Raw genomic sequence first — 13,107 nt, 5'->3', positions numbered from 1 at the left:
AGTACACAAAGCCTACCCTAGCAGACATCCACATCCAATGTCAGCAGAGAGAAACATTTTTATTGAAAAACTTGACCTCCTATGCTGCCAAATATACAGAATTCAAGATCCAAACTCATGGGCATGCATGCATAACAAAACTGATGTGTAGAAATGGAAATTTTTATAGAAAACTCAAGTATGTTAAAGAAAGAGAGTCACAGTTTGTATTTGTATTTATGGTTTGTCTTTAAAGCTTTTCTTTTTTTCTTTTTTCTTTTTTTAATCTCCTTTAAAGCTTAAACAGGACTCATTTTTATTCCTCTTACTATGTAAGATTGGATAAAACACAAGTTTTTATAATATTCCTCCTGGGATTCTAAAAACATAATAACAATTTGCATTTTGAAGTGTCTTTTGTAACGCTTCAAAAGACTGAAAGGTATATTAATCAAAATACTAGGAACAGTGAAATTCCTGTGAACCCTTGCCTATGTTTACCGTGGGAACATCAGAATTGTGCTGCTCTCATTCCAATCAGTTCTTTCCACTTTGATTCTGAGTTGGGTCTGAATTCATGTTTATAAACTATTCTACCAGCTTAGCACTGTTGACGCTATCTACATAATTTCCCTCTGTAAACTCCTGTAGCTGTAATCATTACTCTACCCTTGGAGTTGTAGACTTCCCTTTCTTCTGTTTCTGTCTCCAACAAGCTATGCTTTCCCAGTAACAAAGCTCTGGGGAGTCCACTGTACTACTGCACATATCCCCTGTCACCATCTTTGCTCATTGTTGATAGATCTGTGCCAAATTACCTGCTGAAATTCAGGCAAAAACAAAAGGAGTAGAAATGACTTAAAAAGTTAATAGCTATTTTATAAAAATGTGTGTTAGAGAAATGATTTTTTGGAACTCCTGATGGATGCAGGAAAGAATATTATTATGAATTGTCTATAAACTTAAAAATCCTCCCTCTGGGGGAAGAAAGTAGATTGTCAAACCTTTTAAATTTGATTTTTTTTTTTATGGTTTCTGAAAATATTCTCATTCCATGATGCATATAATACATTTACTCATTTGACTGAACCTGTTATTTTGTACCCAAACTATGTGAAGTGCTTACTTTTGAGACTCATTTAACAAACCATTATTTGTAAATATCTATTCTTGATGGATAACGCACACACACGAAAATACATTTGACCACAAGTTCCCTATCCTCTAGAAGGATTGGGTCTCCAAGGAAGAGAACTGTAATTTGAAGAAGCCTTGTGTTCGTCCCACCTCTAACCTCTATTTCCTGGTGAATGATACCTAAACTATAATATTTTGTTTCAAATATCTGTCCACTAGTCCTGTATGACTATCATATTTTTTAGTCAAAAGAATACAGTAGGTGCCAAAAAGAGAGAGTGAATCATATATTATTCAAATCCAACTGACCAAGTGTCCATCTGCCGTTTGGTTCCTCTAGTGGACTGAATGATGTCCTCCTAAAAGAGATGTCTGTGTCCTCATCTCTGAACCTGTGAAGATTAACTTCTATGGCAAAAGATGTAATTAAGTTAAGGATCTTGTAAAAAGGAGCTTATCCTCGATTTTCCCAGTGAGTCTTACATGCCATCAAATCTATCCTTAAAAGGGAGACACAAAAAAAGACACACACAGAAGGGAAGGTGGTAGGAACACAGAAGCAGAGATCAAAGCGATGCCGCCACCATAAGCTGGACGAGGCGAGAAACAGGTTCTCCCGTAGAGTCCCTGGAGGGACTGTGACCTTGCCAACGCCTTGATTTGGGCCACTGTGGTGGTGCTGATTTTGACTTCCGGCCTCCAGAGCTGTAAGAGAATACATTTCTTTTGTTTTAAGGAACGAACGTGTGATAATTTGTTGCAGCAGCCACAGAAAAGAAACACAGTTACTAATAATTTAGGAACTATGCTACATGAGAGGACCACAGGAAGCCAAGACAAGGTGCTGGGAGATGGCGGTGCCAGGGAGAGGTTCTGAAGCCTCCTGGCCTCGCAGGAGCAGCCTTGCTTTTCCCTCACATCCTCAATGCACCGCTTCTTATCACTGCTGCTCTGCCTCATTCCCAGCTCAGTAATTTACCGGAAAACTTTACTTTTGGGTTTAGCATCTTTCTGATGCCTCCATGTTTTCTGCAATATCTAGTTAAGTACCTGCTTGTTCCACCATTCTAAATAACAATGAAAATCCCGGAGCCAGTTTTACGAAGATTTCTCTGAGGCTGGATCAAAGGATTTTACAGGGTCAGCAATCTGGATGTTTCAAAGCTCTAGCAGGACAGGTTTAGAGCGCGATGAAATCTCTTTCTTCACCTGGGTTCAAATTCAAGTCCTGCTAATTACTCAGTATGTGACCTCCACCAACTTAATTAACCTCTGGACATGTGGTCTTCTTGTCCATAAATCCAGGATACTATCGACTTCACCGGGTAGTTATGAGCATTATAGATTATGCAAGTAAAATGTCAGGCAAATAGTCAGAACGTAGAAAATGGATAGATTTATTCTTATTCTGCACATTTTGCCCAGCCTTCTTCTACCCTCTGTCAGGACAAACCACAGGACCTGGTATGACTATCCATTTTGCTTATTAGGTGAGGGGGTGTTTCAGGCAAATGTTTAACCAGGGAGATATCTCATTATTGGCCAGACTCTAAATTCATCAATATGCATTTATGTGCCCTCTTCGTCGGGAACAAATGAGAAGTTTAAGCTTTGTGAGAAAGACAGTTGTCAGAATCATTTTTAAACCCTCTTTATTATTATTTTCTACTTCATAAACACATACGGCCTGTGTTGGTTTCACAGCTGTTGCTAGTTAAATTCCTGTCCTTGAATTGTTTCAAAATTCTAAGTGAAACTGCAGAATTAAATGCCTTTCCCATCTCCACCCTGCTTTGAGTAAGGGTAACAAAGGAAAAAAAAAAGAGAGGGGAGGGGGGTGGGAGGGATGGGGTGGCTGGGTGATGGACGCTGGGGAGGATATGTACTATGGTGAGCACTGTGAATTGTGTAAGACTGATGAATCACAGACCTGTACCCCTGAAACAAGTAATACATTATATGTTAAATAAAAAAATAAAGTAGTAAGTGCTGTAAAAAAAAAAAAAAATAGAAACCCCTATATGCAAGTTCCATGGACAAAATCTTGTTTATTTTTCTCATTTGGGAACTGGAGGCCTATTTCTTCAATTCTCTAACAGGTATTATGAAGTAACAAATATGCAACAATTCTCAGATAATAAAATTAAAGCCTAGCTTATGCTCTTGTTGAAACTTGAAGTATCTCTTGAGGATGAAACAGCTCCAGTGCTGTGCTCTCCCAAGGGAGTTTATCAAGTTCTGTTTGCCCCCCTAACCACCCCCCGTCCCCCCAAGGAAGGCAGAATTTCCATGTGGCTAATGGCCAAGAGCTCTGGTCCCTGAGGCAAGATATCCAATACCCTTCATGGCCCAGACTTCCTGCAATCTTATACGGATTCTTACCATCCCGGGGAAACTACATTTGAAGGACAGTGAGTGTGAGCTTTCTGCTGCCTTTCTCTGAATTTATTTTCTTGCAATCCATCTAATCCACTCAATTTTCATTAGGACTTCAATTTGAGCCACAGACTGCTTTTCTGACTCTAAACATCCTCTGGAGTTTCATTCTTACATGTGAGGTTGTCATCTGACATGGTCACCTGGACGGTATGCAGACACTTTAAGCAAACATGTCCAAAACAGAACTCACACATACAGAGATAACTCACAATTCAAAGGAGAATAAGAGGAAATGTTCCAGAGAGAGGGCACAGAGCAACAACTAAAATTTTCAAAGAGGTGGACTTCTGCTGCCTGGAGTGGTTGGAGTTGGCTTAATGTAAATGACAATTTTGAAATAAACCTTAAGGAATAGACTTTGAGTAAACTGACAGAAAGTATTTGATTTTCATGGAAAGAGGAGTAGTGGGTGTTAAGATTCAGAGATAGGGTCTCTCAAGGGATGTTGGGAGAACAGATAGCCAAATTTGGATAGGAAAGGAAAAAAAAAAAAAGAGTTCCTAGAGCATTTATTTAAGTATGAATAAAGCTCCACATGAATATATCATCCAAAATTCTCCATAGTTTTGCACATAATTCTTTGTTCTCCTCACAGAAAAAAATTGGCATATTCTTATTTATTTCCCTACTCTGCGCAAATCTCAGTAAATGCTATCTCACAACATCTTTTTCACAATATGTTGTTAGGTGTTATCTTTTTCCGATTTGTGTTCCATCATGTTAATTTTAGATCTCCTTGATCTCACCAGACATTGTTTTATTTGTTTGTTTGTTTAATTAATAATGTCAAGCTAACAAAAGGTAGCTTATTGGCAGAGCTCCTCTTTAGCACTGAATCTGATTACATTTCACCCTCCATCCCCCAGGCCTTCAGTTGGTAGCTTTGTAATCCACATTTAAAAGAGTTTTGATCAGCCACCTCGGTTTGCCTAGCCTAACCATTCTGCAAACTCACAGGGTGTGTTTTCAAATGCACTGAGCTTTTTCTTTTCTCAGAAAAAGACAAACATCAAAGTAGCTCTGTTGCTTGAACTTAAAGTCCCCTTGGAGAAGTGAGGTTGGGCCTCTGGCTATCCAAACACTCAGCAGTCTCACCACTTGACATGATCCCATCCATCAGGCTCTGGTTAGATTCTCTGGCACTTGAGGGCTGAATTCAGCAGTGCACTTGAAGCTTGATTGGTCTTCCTCAGGTATTCCTCAGATAGCACGACCACTCTGCTTTTGCATCCAGCCAAGAAACAGAGTACACAGAGTTAGGGTTCATAGAGTTAAGTCAAATCAACAGTCTCTGCATGTCACAATATACCATGCTGTTCCAAAACTGAATTTGCACTAAATATAGGCAATTATATTAATGTTTTATAAGATGTTTGAGGGACAAACAAAAGCAACAGTATCTTTATTGTAAACAGTTCCCAAATTGACCATACCAAACCTGTATGATTGTAGCTATAAAATAGATTTCATACTGATGGTGTTAAAAGTTGTGTGGTATTTTCTTATGCAAATTTTGAATATGCTTTAGTCTTCTATTGAGGAAATTGATGACTTTAGGAATATTTTGATGAGGTTTTAAAATTCTACAATATTAAAAAATAAACAGAAAATTTGTAGGAGGTAAGTTGACATCAAGTGAACAATTACATATCTGTCAACAGACATAAATTTTTAGGGATATTGTGACTCTTTTATCTTTATTATTCAACTTCTGTTTCTAGAAGCTTTTCCCTTCTGATAATAAGTTCCTCTGATGTATATGTATATATTACAACATTTTAGTTAGCATTCTGATATAGACATAAAGTTTTAAATACTCATTATAAAAGAATGACATTTTAAAGGTCTTATTTTCTGTCTGAAAAATTTGATAGTAATTTAAAGTTTGTCTTTGAAACTAAAGTTTTGTTGAAGCAGCAGCAATATACCAAGGCAAGGTGCAGATACTGAAGTGTTTTTGTTTTTTTTCTTTTTTTTGGACTTACAATTTTCATACTGTCTATCTAAGCACTTATCCATTTTATTCTAATAATGGAAAAATTACAGAGAAAATATTCAAAAAGTACGTTCCTTATTTTATGTAAAGAAGTATGGGAAAAAATGTGAGAATGACTCCAAAATTTCATGTATGGGCTAATAAAAAATGATGTAAATGCACAATCACTTTAAATAATAATAGTTAATATTGTTTACAGTATATCATTAAACAACCGAAGGTTACTTTTAAGGGCAGGCATTAACAGACATATCAACTAAAATCACATGGGAAGTAAGTGTAGATTGAACATTAATTTAGTGGCTTACTGACTCATTTTTGTCCAATCAAACATATTGGCAAATGCTCAATCCAACTGAGAAGGGAAGATATCTTGAAACCACAAAGTTATTTTTTAACCTGGTGAATTGACTAGTGTAAATACAGCCTAATTTACCGAATTTCTATTTTCATTATTTAAGTATTGATGTGTGCCTATCTATATTCCATATATGCTTAAACAGATTATGTTCTAATTGATTCCAAATATCTACTCTGTGGCTTATAGTATTTGTTCTGTGTCCAAGATAGACAAAAGAAATTATTCATTAAGATAATATCATTTTTAGGAAATTCCGTGGAATTTCTGTATCATGGAAGTGTTGACAACCTAAAAGACATTTTGTTGTTGTTGTTGCTTTGGTTTGTGTTTTTTTTTTTTTTTTTTTTTTTTTTTTTTTGCTTTGGTTAGTTTTCAAACTTCCACCCAAATAAATTAATACTCTATCTCCATTGATTCAATTGGTAAGAATAAGTTCTCATGTCAATTAAGGTACAGAAGAAAGGAGGCTTTATAGCAAAGGGATTGGAGGAAGTATTTTTTATAGTGTTACTATCTATGTGTCCTTATCTGGATAACTAGTCTAAGACTTTATTTCTTCTTTTACATGACAATTATCTGGCATTGCTTTGTGTTATTTTAATTTATCGTGTCTTTTTCTAAAAAAAAAAAAATGCAGTTTTGTGTTCCCCATTTGCTTCATCTGTCTATGACAACCAGAAAGGAAATATACCACAAGTATTCCTGCTATTCCTTTTGCAAATGTCTTTTTTTGCTGTTATATGTGATTTCTAGTTTTGCAGGCTGTGAAGGTGGATGAATGTGTGTAATACCTATTATAGCTCTACGCTTCATGTTGCTTACCTAACTTGCAAATGTATTGTGAGGATTAATGCCTATTTAAAGTACCTTACTATTGCACTTTCCATTAGAGAGAATGGCTCATACACATTATAAAAATCACCCAGTGGAAATAAAATTATACATACACTTACAATCCTCTGAACTTGCAGTAGGGTAAATTTTAATGAGACAAACATTTTCTATAACAACGCTACAGTACTCCTTTTGATCAAAAAGAAGCTGTTGAAATGCCATGAAGTGAAGAATTTAAGGTAAAATGTAGGAAGCTTTTCATAATTTGACTATTAGTCAAATAACTTTTAAAGAACACTAAGTTATCTGCTTTTGGGTTGTATAGTCAGTCAACCTTACAAAAACAGATATATTTGAAAAAAAAAAAAAAAGAAACAAGCTCATATAGCTAATTTCCCCAGATAATGCTATCTTTCCATTATGAACAGCAAATTTAATAGATCATAAAATTACACTAATAATCAGATACTATGACTTTTGGCCCCAGAATAGCCACCTAGTGACTATTAAAAATAAACAAATCTCTTATGTAAGAAAGTGGAAATGCTAGCAAACCCAATACTCACTTGTGTATATTTGATACTTGCTATTAGGTCCCAAATAAAATATATTCCCCCAGTCTATTACTTTCTATTCCAGGAATACTATTTTACAATACCAATTTCTAAAACAGTATGATCATTTTTTTTTTTTTTTTTTGGAATGCAGTGTTGAAATTCAATGCTCCCACAATTCTCTACTTAGTTCCTGGCTTATATAACCCTTCTCATAGATCCCCTGGACCACACCATGAGCAAGGAACTAGAGAGTAAAATTGTGGTAAGGCAGACCTTCTCTAGGCACTTCTTCAGTGCCACCTGCACCCATTCTGATTGGCCAGAGACCCAGCCCTGGAACAAATCTATGAATCTGTGATTGAGTTTGATTAGTCTTGGGTGTAGAATTGAGTCAAGCCGAGACACTCTCTCTTTATCCAAGCTCTCTGAACTAGGACAAAAGACAAAAGGATGCTGCTTATCAGTCTCTCACCAGTGGCTTTAACAGTAAGATGTGGAATTCAACAGTCCCCATCGGTCACGTTTCTTCCCTTGTGGAGTAAACCAGATGCTGTTAGAGAGAAGGATGCCAAAATACAGTGTGTAGAAGAGATGATGAACAGAATGAGAGAGCCTACTTACAGTTGCTCCTGAAATCCAAACTGCCTTTTCCACAGCTTGACTTTTCAACCTTTCTGTAAGAGTTTACAGAACCACAAATTCCACGTGTAGCCTGAGCAATTCTAGCTCTCTTGTTTCTTAAACAACTAATAATTCTCAAGGGCATTTGCTACCATTTTGAGTTGTTTATGTATGAGTGGCTTGAGATTAGGACACCTCTTTCTCTCTTATAAACTGACTATATTGGGGCGCCTGGGTGGCTCAGTCGTTAAGCGTCTGCCTTCGGCTCAGGTCATGATCCCAGGGATCGAGCCCCGCATCAGGCTCCCTGCTCAGCGGGAAGCCTGCTTCTCCCTCTCCCAGTCCCCCTGCTTGTGTTCCCTCTCTCGCTGTGTCTCTCTCTGTCAAATAAATAAATGAAATCTTAAAAAAAAAATAAACTACATTATCAGTATCAAATATAAAAGTTATCTCAGTAAATAGTCAACAAATATTTGTTGCATGACTTGATGACTATATCTCACTTTTTATTTTTATTCCTCTTGGCACAGCATAGCTTTAATTACCCAGAATGAGCATAATAATCATTGACCCCATTGATTTTATAAAGCATTCTTTAAAGTATTTCTGAATGCAATCATTGCTTTCATAGCAGGCAGCTACATTGAGATAGGAAAAGCTTTCTGATCTTTGACAATCATCTCTGTCCTCTATTATACTGTCCCAAATAATGCAACTTAATTAATCTTGTTTATCACAATGTTACAAGTGGAAGAGGCCTATCAATGTGTATAGTTCAACTCATTAACTTTATTAATTAATGAGAAATCTGAGAACCAGAGAAGTTAGGTGACTTCTTCACAGTCTCGTTATTTACTAGTTAAGCTAAGAAGAGAACTGCAAATACAATTCACATCTCCTGATGTTGTACATTATCCTATGTTAAAATTTTATTTTAAATATTGGTATAACAAATATTAATCGTATCTTAATTAATACTTTCTTCAGATCATTAATTAGGCTTAATTACATAACATTGACAAAAATTATGAGTTCTTTTGGGAATAACTTTTATCTTAGCCATTTTCACAAGTAAATACAGTATCTAACAGTACATTATCACATGTGTGATATGATGTCAGATGCATATAATTTTAATAGCAAATCACAAAATTGCTGTATTACTACGGTGATAGAAGCTTAAGCTTCTTCACAACTCAAAGAGAAAACCAAACCTGAGCCAGTATTTTATCCCTATGTGCTTAATCTCTTCTACTACATACAGAGATTCCTCCCCAAACAAGTTTATTTCATAATAGTTGCCAGTACAGGGACTTAATAGCATCTCTTTGTAGTATGGGTTTATTGTTTCTCCATATCTTAGTCACAGTTTCTTAGAAAACAAAACCTGAGTCAAAGCTTGCACACACTTAAGCATTATTGTGTGATGCAATAGCAAGGGAACAAGGAAGCAGGGAAGTTGTTTAAGAAGCTGGACTTAGTTTCCAAAGAAAGCACAGCTGGTTACTTGGTCTGGCAGGATGTCCTCCAGAACTACCATTTGGCTATTTCACCTTGAAGGAATATCTCAGGGGAAGGAGGTTAGAGGGATTAATCTGCTAGTTCCTTCTTATCTCCTTTTACCTATTATAGAGAGTTTACCCCATGAAGTAGTAACTCCTCCACACTTCTAGAATGTGTACCTTCGTGTAGCTGTTAGGGAATCAAGATCCCACATCCCACAATGTGGTTTGAGCCCAGAAGTTGGGGAAGAAACTCTGGCCTTCATAGGTTGGGTTGCAGTGGACACGGGTTTGTGCTGTGGGTATAAAGACATAAGCAAGGTAAAACCTTAACTTTGAGGAGGCTAAGAAAGCTGATTATTAGAGACGGGACAAATGTGGTAAGCAGGATGAACGTGGTGGCTGGACTTTCCAATGAGCAAGTGGCTAAGGACCAAAATGCAGGTGGGGCCAAGAGAATCTGAGAAGCATAATTTGGTTGGATAGCTTGAGTAAATAATTGGTTGAAGTAATACATGTAATCTTTGGATTCCCTATGTCTGGTTTTTTGGATCCTTGTCTAGTTATACATAAATAACCAAAAAATACATAATAAGTAATTTTTACCATAAAACATTTAACAAGTTTTTTTTTTTTAACAAGTTTTTAAAGGAAGAAAAACAATTCTATTTTCTTCCTTGCTATTGTATTATAATGGAAAACAGAATTTTGACCTTGCAAAGTTTGTAAGTAGTTGACAAATTGGAAACCTATTATTAATTTCAAAAAGATGAATATATCCTTCATATACCTAAGTATGAAAAGATACATATGCACTTTACTACTCAAAACAAAAATTATAGTATTTTTGAGTCCAGTCTAGATCTTATTCTCAAATATTTTCTTTTGATTTTTAATGCCAGGTTCTTACTGATAATCCAGAATTAGTTTTTTTTTTTTTAAGAATTCTTTGAAATTAGTTATTTTACTAATTACTACATTTTTCCATAGTTAGAAAATCCCTTCATTTTCATTCAATCCTTATCATTAAGAAAGTCCTAGTGAACAATATAGTTGTTAATACAGTTACTCTCATTAAAAATAAAACATACACCCAAAAATCTCTTCTTGATGTTGCATCCTTCTCTTAATACTGTTAGTTGTCTGTACTTTTTTAAAGCAAACTTCTGAAATAATGTGTTTATAGTTTCCAGTACACGCCATCTCTCTACTCTCTCTCTCTACATCCCTCTTTCTTTTTCTTTCTCAATATTTTTAACAACTACAATGTAACTGATTTATACAATAGGCCATGTTACCTGGTCCTGAGTCCGGCTAGAGGAGAGGGCTGAATAGAGGTTCAAGTGTTAGATTAGAGGGGTAGAAGGAAGCCTATTGCAAAAATTGAACAAGCAAAAAAACAAGACAATTAAATGCTCAGGGCAGAAAGTAATTAGATACCTCCACTTTTCTCTATTCATGTCTTCTAATGAGCTCTTATATTTTTTTCCTAGCAGTAAAAACTGAAAATCTTACTTTCTCTAACCAAATATGTGCTTCAAATGTATAGTTATAAATACGTATGTATATATATGTGCATATATGTTTATAGCTATAAATGTATAAATATTGATGCTTCTTCATATAAAAATTTAGAAAATACCCGTCTGCAGCCTCGAGCCGCTCTGCCCGCCGAGCCGGAGCTGGGCCGCGCCCTCGCGCCGCCACGGGGCCTGGACGCCTGGCGCGACCGCGTCCGCCGCGACCCGCGCCACTTCCCGAGCCTGTGTGCGCCCCTCGACTGCACGCCCGCCATCTGGGCGCTGCACGACTGGGGTGGCTGGCTCACGCCGCTTCGATACAGCCGCCTTCTTGTGCTGCCTGAGCGAGCCGCCGCAAGCCTACCGAGACTTGACCGAGGTGGTGAGCTGCCAGTGGTCATCTCCATCCGAGGCAACTGAGAGTTTCATATGGAAGGAAATTTGGTTTGCACCTCCACAATTCTTTTTTTTATTTTTTTATTTTTAAAGATTTTATTTATTTATTTGAGAGAGAGAGAATGAGAGAGAGAGCACATGAGAGGGGGGAGGGTCAGAGGGAGGAGCAGACTCCCTGCAGAGCAGGGAGCCCGATGCGGGACTCGATCCCGGGACTCCAGGATCATGACCTGAGCCGAAGGCAGTCGCTTAACCAACTGAGCCACCCAGGCGCCCTGCACCTCCACAATTCTAGGAAATAAGAAGACTGGGGAACTTTGCCTCTCTCTCTGACTTGCACAAATTTTGTTTGGACGGTGCATCGGAAGGAATGGAAAGATGGCTGCCGATCACATTTTTAACTGCTGATGCAATGCTCCAGCTTTTACCAGGAGATGAGCTGTACTTAGAAGATTCAGAATTTTTAGAAAATGTTATGTCCTCTGAAAAAAAGGCTGAAGAAATCGTGAAGGTAGGCAAGACATTTCACCGACTAGTGTAACACAGCCAGCATGTGTATAATCCCCACGTAACTATCCATTTGAAGTATAAACAGGTTTATCCTAAGACCTATGGAATAAGTAAGAGCCATTTGTAGAGTACTGCTTATTCGTACTCAGTTGACTGCTTGGAGTTGTCCTGTGGAATACTGAAGGTTGACTAGACTTGCTTGGAGCGTAAGGACCTGCCCAGAAGTTATAGTACAGTCTTTCACATTTCAAGCGCATTGGAGCACTTCCTTGCTTATTTCATTCTTCAAACCTTACAGTATCCCACAAGTATCAATAATGTGCTAATGATCTTGTTCCCAGATTGAGGAAAAAACCTTTCACAAGGGTTTCCACTTCTGTATTATTTTATTATCAGAAGTTTAAATAAGATGTCCGGTATATGAGCACTTTCCTTGATGTGCTTAGGAGATGGATCCATGACCCCCTTAGATTTGCTGCTGGAATTAGTTGAAGGGTGTCTGATTACACAGGGGACAGTAGACTGAGCCGACCTTCAAGTGACAGGGTCATTATTTTCTTGTATGTCTTTAGCTTGATGATTAACCTTCAATTCTGTTTACTACCAAATGGCCTTAGTTATTAGGTTTACCAAATGGGAAACCTATTTTAAAGAAATATGAAGCCATCACAGAAGCCATAATTATTTTTACTCTGGAGCAGTAACTAATGAATGCAAAGAGATTAAAGATATGTAGAACTAGTCATCATTCAGTGGTGCTTTATTAATGATGCTTATTTTCAATATTTTTAATATGGGTAATATTTTCATGTTCTCTCTTAAGAGGAATACTGTTTTGATTAAAGATTGGAAATGGCTAAGACATCAAAAAAAAAAAAATTAAAATACCCAAGTTAGAAAAACAGATGAAAACTTAGTAATAATAGATCATACAACCACGTTGTCACATTTCCTTCCAATCTTTTGTATATTTACTTGTACAATAACCGGCAGGTATCTTAAGTCTTCAGTTGGAGTTTTGATAATTGAATATGCTTATGTAACGATAGCAGGATGTAGAAAATTTTCATCAAGTTAGAACATTCCCTCATGTTCTTTTTAGTCAAATGCTCAGCCTCTTCCAGAAGTAGCCATATTTTAACTTCTATAATAGATTAGTTTTTAATCTGGTTTCTTTCACTCAACATGATTTTGGGTTTCATCTGTGTTGTTTCATGTGTCAATGGTTCATTCCTTTTTATTGGTAGGGAGTATT

General features: G+C 36.8%; 1 pseudogene; it reads left to right on the top strand.

Annotated features, from left to right (window-relative positions):
* Positions 1–9,815: 9,815 nt before the first annotated feature.
* On the top strand, positions 9,816–12,216 carry LOC118550361 (acyl-coenzyme A diphosphatase NUDT19 pseudogene; annotated as a pseudogene).
* The last annotated feature ends 891 nt before the right edge of the window (positions 12,217–13,107 follow it).

This window comes from Halichoerus grypus, chromosome 3, assembly GCF_964656455.1.
Source record: "Halichoerus grypus chromosome 3, mHalGry1.hap1.1, whole genome shotgun sequence".
NCBI lineage: Eukaryota > Metazoa > Chordata > Mammalia > Carnivora > Phocidae > Halichoerus > Halichoerus grypus.
The sequence above is the reverse complement of the archived record's forward strand: the minus strand, read 5'-3'. Positions and strand labels throughout refer to the sequence as shown.